We start from the raw sequence: 10,903 nt of genomic DNA, 5'->3' as shown, positions 1-10,903 counted from the left end.
CAGCATGAAGGTGCAATAGAAAAAGAAGAGGTAAGCGTAAAAGAGAACAAAGTAGAACTATTGAAAAGAAAAAAATATGTTTTTTAAAATATAAAACGATTATTCTGTGCGTGGCTCTGACTGACGATACGGAGAGACCCAGGCCGTTGAAAAATAGTTTTAACAATACGGTTCCTCCAGAAACGACAGGCCCAGCGTGGGTTTGCAGGGGACGCCGGGGGAGGCAACAGGTTTTGGTCAGAGAGCAGAAACAGGTGATGGCAGGCACTTAGATCTTCCCTGCTGTTTCCACAGTAAGGTAAGACAGGGGCAGGGTAAAGAGTTTAGGATTATCTAGTGTGGATATTTCACCAGGGCTATAGGTGACGTCCCTGGATGCCTGATACGTGGCCCTGGGATGAACGATTAAGGCAGAGGAATCCTGTTCGCTCTAGCGCCTGAGCCCGAGAAAGGAGGTATGGAGTGGGCTTGAATATCAAAGTCTAGTCCCAGGGTGGGCAGTGCCTCCCTAGTCAGAAGGATAATTTTCTTTTTAAGACGCCAGAACATCATAAGATACAGGAAATAGCAATATATCCACAGACTCTGCATACAGTTGAAGACAGGGACTTGGAGGACGGTACTGAAGACTGAATTCATCCAGGGTGCCTCTGTTTTAGTCCCTTTGGGCTGCTCCAACCCAAAATACTACAGACCAGGTGGCTGGTAACCAACAAACACTTCTTTCTCGCAGTTCTGGAAGCTGGAAGTCCAAGATCAGGGTGCCGGCAACGTGTAAGGGTCCTCTCCTCAGTCGCCTAAAGAAAGGGGAGTTTATAAGGAGTGCCAGAAGCTTTTGAGTGAAACAGAAATGTAAGTATAAACTAAAATATGAGAGAAAATGAAGGCTGATTCAGGCCCAAATGGAGACAGGGAGAGTGAGCTTGTACAGCTTTCATAGTGAGGAGAGAAGAAAGAAAAAATTGCCAGGTAATGCGTGGCAGCACCCAAGTGGGATTTAAGTTTAATGTTAAAAAGAGAGAAATTTTAAATGGGGGGTAATTGGAGGAAGGGGGTCAAAAGGCACAAACTTCCCTTTATAAGATAAACAAGCATTAGGGCCGTGATGTACAACATGATGACTAGAGCTAACTCTTGCGTGATGTTAGGAGAAGAACCTAAAAGTTCTCATCACGAGAAGAAATCTTTTTTTCTTTTCCTTTTATTGTATCTATACGAGATGATGGGTGGAGACTCAACCTACTGTTGTCATTTCACAGTATTTGTAAATCAGACCATCGCGCTATTTTGTACTTTACGGGGTGATGTATGTAGGTCAGTTACCAATAAAACTGGAGAGAGGGAGAGAGAGATTGATTCTCTTGGCTAAGCTGAAGGGAAAGAGGAAATAAACGGATTTTGCGGATGGTGATGGCGTTTGGTTTAAATTATAGCGATGGCGGTTGAATTAAAGTTCGAATGCCTGTACATGGGACAGCGCTCAAGCTACATAGGTAGCATAGGGTTTTCTAGTATGGTTTATACATGAAGCTAAAGGGATATACCTCCTATTTTATTGTGTAGTGTAATCCACAGTGTGGTAAAAAAAGGCAGAACCTATGTATAGCGTTGGCCACAGGAAGCCTCACCCCCCAGATCCCAGTCTCTTCCAAAGAGAGAGCTTAGAAGAGATGCTTTGACCAGATACAGGAGTGGAGCAAAGGGAATTCTTAGAAAGTACTGCAAGCCAGAGTCGGGGGGGAGTGGGGGGAACCTGTGCATTTTGCATCAGAGATATCACTCTTTCCCAGAGTTTTCTCATGCTCTAAGAAATTCCAGGAGGCACTTGTTTTAAACGGGTGGTTCCTCCCTTACACTGATTGGACTTACAATGAGTCACATGCTGAGTGTTCTGCCCAGGACTCAGGGCCCTGGCAGGAGGCCACTCAGTCCATCAGTGACACTGTGTGTTTTCTGACATGAACCAGTACCTGAGACTTCAGATGGCCTCCCGGCAGCTTACACAGCTCCATTTGCCTGAGTGCTCTTGGGTTCTCGGTCTCAAACATTCCCTATCAATAAGCAATAATAATCACGTAGGATAGACGATTTGTGCAAATATTCTTTCTTTTTAACCAACAGGTACCAACAACCAAATATTTACCGAGCACTTACTGCGGGACAGTCACTATAGCAGTCATTTTGCATTGACAAACGTGTTTAATCCTTTGAGAAATTTATGACAAGGACATCATAAATTTCAGTTTGCATATATCAACCTGTTAAAACTTGGAAATGGTGCGTGACTTGGGCAAAGCCAAAGAGTGGTGAGGCCGAGCAGGAACTTATCCAAGTCTCCTGCCTCCAAAGCTTGTTCTTTATTATGTAATATTGTTCCTTCTCAGAAGGTAACTTAGTTGCTAAATTTTATCCACCAAGTATTTCTACCCATTATACTTTCATTATACTAAGTATGTTAGTGTCTCTAGTTACTGCATCATTCAAATTTATTAACTTCTCTATACGGTTAAAACTTTTACAGTGCACGGCATATAAATTTATGATTTAATGAGAGACAGTTTTAAGAGAGAAACTGTGGTCATTTTATGAAAGAAAATTGGACATCAGGATGTTGATTAGGAAACATTTCTTTTTTTTTTTTCAATATATGAAGTTTATTGTCAAATTGGTTTCCATACAACACCCAGTGCTCATCCCAAAAGGTGCCCTCCTTGATACCCATCCATCACCCACCCTCCCCTTCCTCCCCCCCATCAACCCTCAGTAGGAAATATTTCTTTATTACAACATCGTACCTATGGGAAAACCAAAGTTAACTGGGATCATTTCATTTACAGCCCAAATGATGAGCTGTACATTTAAGGACTGTCTTAGAATGGTCCAGGAAAAGAATAGAATGGATGGCAAAGTCTTTGAAAGAGAAATTTTGTCTTCATTTTTGGTTCTTGGGTATAGATGATGTGATATTGACCTACAATCAAAGACTCAGAAATCTAGCCAATTCCTTGTGCCTCGAGGTTGTCCTTGTCAAGGACAACTCTTGCTGATTTTGATGGCTTATCTGTCATTCCCAGGTGTGAATGAACTGTCTTCTGAGATCAGATTCTTGTCTACCAAGGAACCTTACTTGGGAGATTCTTACTACCTTGGTGAATTTTCCTGGTCTAAGATTGGGTCGTTACCTGTGCAGATGAGACTGGACTTTTCATTTCCCTAGAGCACCCACTTTTCAGTGCTGAAAACCCTCTTTGATACGTAATTTCTTTGGCAAATTACATTTACTGATAAAGCCAGCAACTCCTTCAGTCCAGGAAAACATTTCTGTTGCCTCTCCTGTGTTCAGTCCAATAACAGGTCCAGCAAGAGGGTAATTTCTTGTCCTGGCTACTGAAGTATGAGTTAATATATACAAACAGAAACATGTACTCTCCTCTCTTCCACTACTGAGTTAGTTATGTTGCAAACACTGGAAATGTTTTCTAAAATAGAATAAGATACCAAAGAATTTATTCTGTATGAGAATTTATTGGCAAACTTTATGAATTATGTAACACTTAAAAATATTGAGAAAAAACACGGTAAAATTATCACCCAGACTAACATCTTAATAGTAAGGCAAGTATAATTTTTGTGCATTTTTTTTCCCGGCCTTTCATTTTATCATTTTATCAATTTTAGTTTTTATTGTATAGACTTTTAAATGAATACTAAAAGGCTTGGAGTTAGAAAATAGTATTCCCATGCCTCCACATCTACTAGCTCTGTTCTTCAGAAGCAGCTATTTAAAAACGTTTAGCGATTTCTTTTGAAATTGACTTCCATGTTGATCGGTGGTCAGCTAATCATGATTTGCCAATTTTGATCATCACCCAATGACTTCTTACAGTAGCTAAAGATTGATCTCTTTTTTAAAAAAAATTTTTTTGGTAACTTTTTTTATTTGTTTCTAAAGAAAGACAGAGAGAGACACAGAATGAATGGGTGAGGAGCAGAGAGAGAGGGAGACACAGAATCCAAAGCAGGCTCCGGGCTCTGAGCTGTCAGCACAGAGCCCGACGCGGGGCTGGAACCCACGGACGGTGAGCTCATGACCTGAGCGGAAGTCGGACGCTCAACAGACTGAGCCACCCAGGTGCCCCAAGATTGACCTCTTAAATAGCCCTCCTCTTCATACCCCATAGAGTTAAATAAAAGCTTGAATACATCACGAGTTTGTCAAAGTCCTCTATTTTCTCGATTTGTAACAAGCAAGGTTTTTGGCTGAGTGAAGAAAAGGAAGGAGGTGTCAGAGGTGTGAGGAGAGAGGGAAATACGAGACAGGGTGGTCTAGGAAAGTAGAATAAATTGGCTCATTGTTTCATCTTTTCGTTTCAGTGTGTTCTTGAGAAGGCAAGGGAGAGGATGTAAATGCATGTGGTCAATCCTACATGGTTAAAGAGCAACAAAAATCATTTTTTAAATGAAAAAAATTATCTAAAAAATGTATCCAACTCACTATACTGTATGGTTGGTTTTTTTTTTTTGGCTTAAATATTATGGTACTTTGTATACCTTGGTTAATTTTTTTTAAGGTTTATTTTTTTTTGACAGACAGAGAGACAGAGCATGAGTGGGAGAGGGTCAGAAAGAGAGGGAGACACAGAATCGGAAGCAGGCTCCAGGCTCTGAGCTGTCAGCACAGAGCCCGATGCGGGGCTCGAACTCACAGACCGTGAGATCATGACTTGAGCCGAAGTCGGACGCTCAACTGACTGAGCCACCCGGGTGCCCCATTGTATACCTTGGTTAAAAATAAATCAGTACGTTTCGGCATCGCTAGTTAATTGAGTATGCTTTCTTTAGTTATGTCCTTTAAACCAACTAAAGGCAACATTCATAAATATGCTGAACTTTGATTGTAATAGAAAAATGACATTTTTCCTCAGAGGGCTAAATCTGGGTGAAACCCACCAAAAACATAAGTTTTGTTTGATTATTTGAGGTACTGTGTTTCTGAAGCAGCGTGCTGTGCTAGGAATAGCTTGGCATCGGGGTGGAAGAGTCACATGCTTGGTTTGAATCTCCATTCTGCCAGGTAAATTTCCTCATCTATTAAAATTTCCAAAATAATATTTTCCTCATCCATTAAAACGAGAAAATTACCCGTTTCCATATCTATTAAAGTAACATTTCTCTTCAGCAGTATTGGGTGGAAGAGAAGTTTTTTTTTTACATAGGACCAGGTATTTTGGAGGCCTTTAATGATTAGAAATCTCCCTGATGCAGAATTAGAGAATAACAATGCTCTGGAGCGCTTCCCAAGAGGATATGAAGTTTAAACTCTGCTTAGGATATCCATGGGACCATTTTTACATCCGTGAAAACGAACCATTCTCAATGCAAGAAGGATGCCAAGAACCAATGTATATACCAGGTACCTAATTCTGGCCATGGAAAGTTTCTCTGTTATTTGTTTATCTTCTTTTCAACCAAGACGCCAAACTTGAGAGATGTTTGCATGCGGTCGTGACTATCACTGGCCTGGGAAGCACTGGACATTCCCTGATTATCAATATAAAAGAACCGCCATGCCCCTAGACTAAGAATAATCCTGGCTTTCAGGCAAAAAAGAAAATAATCACTGTGTATTGTATACTGCCTTCTTATAGTCCGGCACAATTGCATCATAGGTGGGGATAAAAAGAGGAATATTATGGCTTATTTCCTAGACTGGTATTCTTTTAACGTGTGTTTGGACAGCATATACATGTAATCAGTATCTCACCGTATCTAAACATGTATCAAAGTTTTTACTGTGTAAGAATTACTAAATGACAGATGAAGGTTCATTCGAACGTCTATGGTAAGTTTGCTCCTGGAATTTTAATAAAGTGCAATGCTAAGTGTGCCTCATTATCTAGCAGCCGTAAACATACTAGAATGTCTATATCTGTAGATCACTGTACATTTTTATATAGCGGTACAGTCTAAAAAATGCACATAAGAGGAGAAGATTCATATGGGATGTGATTTACATTTAAAGCCAAAACTTTTCAAAGTCAACCAATCGTTAAAATGTTGCCAAGGCGGGGTGCCTGGGTGGCTCAGTCGATTAAGTGTCCGACTTCCGCTCAGGTCATGATTTCCCAGGTTGTGAGTTCGAGCCCTGCGTCGGGCTCTGTGCTGACAGCTCAGAGCCTGGAGCCTGCTTCCGATTCTGTGTCTCCCTCTCTCTCTGCTCCTCCCCTGCTTGGGCTCCGTCTATCTCTCTTTCTCTCTCAAAAATAAACATTAAAGAAAAATTTAAATGTTGACAAGTTGCATTTGTGCTCAAGGAGATAGAACATTCTTATCGACAGCTGATTTACCTCTTGTTTTAACAACCGTTCACACTTTTCAGCTCGCCTGTCTAATCTACATACAGCCTCTTCACCTGCTATCTACTCCTTTCCACACTGCCAACCCACCCCAAAATCAAAACGAAATAAACCCAAAAAAGTACACACTGTCTGAATGACTCCTTTCCCTCCTCCCCCTTCTCCTACTGCTTGACCTTCTTCAGGTGCTGGAATCACCCCAAGCTGAACATCACTAGCCCGGAGGCTGGACAAAGTAGGTGAACAGTAAATATTTATTAAACGAAGAAACGAATTGTGTAAACAGGCCACAAGCACCCCCATCTTTCTTTTTTCAGGTCGTAGCACTGGCATCCATTCAATCTGTGGCAGAAAAAAGAAAAGAAAAGAAAACAAAAAACAACCCCTTGGATTCCTCCTCATTCCTGACGTTTAATTTGGTCAATAAGTCCAGGGAGCATGACTTCAAAAATAGCTAAATTCATCTCCTCCTCTCTGTCATCTTTGTGGTATTTTCGCAGCTGGACTGTTGTAATTGTTCTTTAACTGATCTGGTCTCTCTGCTCTGGCTTTAGTTTCTTTTCTGTGTAGCTTCTCGGGTGAACACATTTAAGATACGTATATATAAAGTATATCATAAACCCCTACTCACTAACTGGGTCAGAGTTGTGAGTTCCTGTTCCTTACACGAGTAAGTCCAAAATCTTCAGTACCAGCTCAAAGACCATCAGCAATAAGGCCCCAGATTGCCTCTTTTGTCTTTAAATGTTTATTTTGAGAGAGAGAGAGAGAGAGCACATGGGGGAGGGCCAGAGAGAAATGGAGAGAGAGAATCCCAAGCAGGCTCCATACTCAGCACAGAGCTCGATGCGAGGCTCAGTTTCACGACTGTGAAATCATGACCTGAGCCCAAATTAAGAGCTGGATGCCCAGCCGCCTGAGCCACCCGGGTGCTCCCCTCCTCAGCTTACCTCTTCGATTTCATTGCTGTCCTTCTTTTCATTCATTCCATATTTTTTGTTGAATAGGATTCCTTTTCACTTTTCAAACCCCTCTTACTCTTTCGTTGCCCCCATACCCTTTTATTTCTTGTTCCCGCTAGGTTAGTGACCTCCTTTCTCTTACTGATCCAGATAAGCTGCATTTAATCTACAATCACAGCTAAAGTCATTGCTGTGATATGCTCCTTACCCCAAGGAGAAACCAATCTTTCCTGTTTTGTGCACCTGCCATTGTTGTGAGGGCTTGTAATTCCTCTCGACGTGAGTGTGGCCCCCATGAGCCTGAGATAATCTCTGTGGAACAATCTTTCTCTACAACAGATGATCACAAACCTGGTGTCTTAAAACAACAGAAGTTTGTTTGCTTCCGGTTCTGAAGGCCAGAAGCCCAAAATCAGTATCATGAGGCCAAAGTCCAAGTGTCAGTAGGGATGCACTTTCTCTGGGGGCTTTAGAGGACAATCTGTTCCTTGTCTCTGCCAGCTTCTGGTGGCTTTCAGGATTTTTTGCCTTGGAGCCCCATCATCCCAATTCCTGCTTTCTTGCTCACCTTGCCTTCTCTCATTTGTGTCAAATCTCTTGGCCTCCCTCTTAGAAAGACACACGTGATGGGATTTAGTGGCTTGTCCAGATAATCCAGGATAATCTCATCTCAAGATTCTTCATTTGATCACACCTGCAAATACCTTTTTAGTTTTCTAAATAAGATAACACTTATGGATTCTAGGGATTAGGGGATCACTATTCAATTCACTATGTCTACTCTGGCCCCGAAGTGTCATGTCCTTCTGGACGCAAAACAGAGTCACATCGTCTCATCATTTCCAAAAGTCTCAACTCATTATAGCATCAACTCAAGTCCAAAATCTCATTTAAATATCATCAGATTCAAAGTCCCAATGTCATCACTTAAATCCCCTAAATCAGGAATAGCTGAGGCTCTGAGTAGGATCCACCTTGAGGCAAAACCCTCCTTCTGCCAATCTGTGAAACTGGAAAAGACATGATCTGTTCACAAATTCTGATGGTGGGGCAGACATTGCATAGCAGCTGTAAAAATCCCCATCCCTAAAGGGAGAAAATGGAAGGAAGGAAAGGTCGATGGTCTTACGTGCTTTTGAAACACAGCAGATGAGATCCCTTTGGGTCTCAAGGCCCCGGGAATAATCCTCTGTGCATTTAGAGTCTCTGGCTTCTGTGTCTGTGACGCTACCCTCTGGGTCTATGGGTTCAGTCTCTGTGCAGCCTTTTACACCCATGTAACCTCTGGGAGAAAGTCTCTGCTTTTGGAGTTACACTTTTTTTTTTTTTTTTTTTTTTGAATGGTAGCACATGTCTGCAACTGAGTCGTTTTTATCAGCCCATTTCCTGCTTCTGAAATTTTGAGAGTCTGGCAACCCTCTTTCATTTTGTCCTGACAGTTTTTTTTTTTGTTTTGTTTTGATTTTTTTGCTGATACAACATTCTTAAAAGTGCTGTGGCTCTCAGGTGTATGTCATGGGGATTCACTCCTCTAGACAAAAGTGTCTTCCAAAGATCTTACCTGTGTGGGGCGCCTCAGTTGGTTCCATGTCCGACTTCGGCTTAGGTCAGGATCTCACAGCTAGTGAGTTTGAACCCGCGAAGGGCTCTGTGCCGACAGCTCAGAGCCTGGAGCCCTCTTCCGATTCTGTGTCTTCCTCTCTCTCTCTGCCCCTCCCCCGCCTGTGCTCTCTCTGTCTCTGTCTCTGAAAAATAAACAAACATTAAAAACAAAATTCAAAGACCTTACCTGGGCAACCCCATCTTCTTTCCTGCCTCCTGTTGAGAGGGCTAAGAAGACCGATGAGTCACATGCTTCACCATTTTGCACTAGCACAACGTTGTCCGCACACACTTGTGCCTTCTCTTCAGAACACACTTTCCTAGCAATGAATCTGCTCATTTTAGCATCATTTGCGATTGGGAGAGGCTGACAACGTCCCTAAGTATCAGGTACCGGTTTCCTTTTGTTTAATGGTTCTTTCCTCAATGTACCTCTTTTGGCTCATATTTTACTATAGGCAGAAAGAAGGAACCAAGTTGCATCTTGAACCCTTGGCTTGGAATCCCCTCAGGTAAATACCCAAATTCATTGCTTATGAATTCTGCTTTCTGCACCACCGTAAGGCACACTTCGGCAAAATTTTTCTGCCATCGTATCACAAGAATCACCTTTTCTCCAGTTTCCAGTCATGTGTTCCTCATTTCCCCTTGAGTTCTATTAGAAGTGTTTACCATCTGTATTTCTCAGCAGTTTGTTTAAGGCCATCTAGGCTTTTTCTTTTATATGTCTTGAAATTCTTCCACCTTCCGTCCAATGATCCAAGTTCAAAGGAACTTCCACATATTTATTTCTTTGTGACAGCAGTGTCCCACTTTCTGGAACCAAAAGCTGTATCAGTTAAGCTTCCACCAGAGAAACAGAATGGATAGGACATGTATATCAAGATGTTTATTGCAAGGAACCAACTTTAGGCAACTGTGGGGGCTTGTTACGTCACTCCAAAATCCATAACACAGACTTTTAGGAAGGCAGGTTAGTACTCGCAAGCACCATCTGAGACTGGAGTTTACAGGCAGCATTTATTCCACTTCAGAAATGCCTGAGTTCTACATTTAAAACCCTTCACCTGATTGAACCAGGCTCACCCAGTTTATCAAAGATGATCTCTTTCCCCTAGAGTCAACTGATTATAGACGTGAATCACATCTACAAAATCCCTTTACAGAAATACCCAGATCACAGTATGAATAACTGGGAAATATAGCGTAGTTGGAACATAAAACAGCATTAGAGTACTTTAGTAGTTAAGACAGGTTCTTTTTTAAAAAAAATTTTTCTTTTTTTTTTTTTTTAACATTTATTCATTTTTGAGAGATACAGAGAGACAGAGTATGAGCAGGGGAGGGGAAGAGAGAGGGAGACACAGAACCCAAAGCAGGCTCCAGGTTTGAGCTGTCAGCACAGAGCCCGAGGAGGGATTCCAACTCACGAACCGTGAGATCACGTCCTGAGCTGAAGTCAGACGCTTAACTGACTGAGTCACAGGTTTTTTTTTTTTTTTCAACGTTTATTTATTTTTGGGACAGAGAGAGACAGAGCATGAACGGGGGAGGGGCAGAGAGAGAGGGAGACACAGAATCGGAAACAGGCTCCAGGCTCTGAGCTATCAGCCCAGAGCCTGATGCGGGGCTGGAACTCCCGGACCGCGAGATTGTGACCTGGCTGAAGTCGGACGCTTAACCGACTGCGCCACCCAGGCGCCCCATGAGTCACAGGTTTTAATACACAGTAGGTTCTCATCTCACTTATGCTGAATAAACAAGAGTATGATGCCTCCATCTAGGAGCTACACTTCTGGTAGAGTTGACTTCCTATAGAGCTTGAATTTTATGGTTAGTTTCATAAATAACTTCATCACATTATTTTTATTGCTCATTAAAAGTTTGTTTATTTCAGTTATTCCATCTTATTTGAAATCTGTTTATTACTCCTATTAATTACTATTCCACATCTATTTCCATGGCAGTTTCTTTTTTTTCCTA

Source organism: Acinonyx jubatus, chromosome C2, assembly GCF_027475565.1.
Source record: "Acinonyx jubatus isolate Ajub_Pintada_27869175 chromosome C2, VMU_Ajub_asm_v1.0, whole genome shotgun sequence".
NCBI classification, from domain to species: Eukaryota; Metazoa; Chordata; class Mammalia; order Carnivora; family Felidae; genus Acinonyx; species Acinonyx jubatus.
This window is presented reverse-complemented; position numbering follows the sequence as displayed.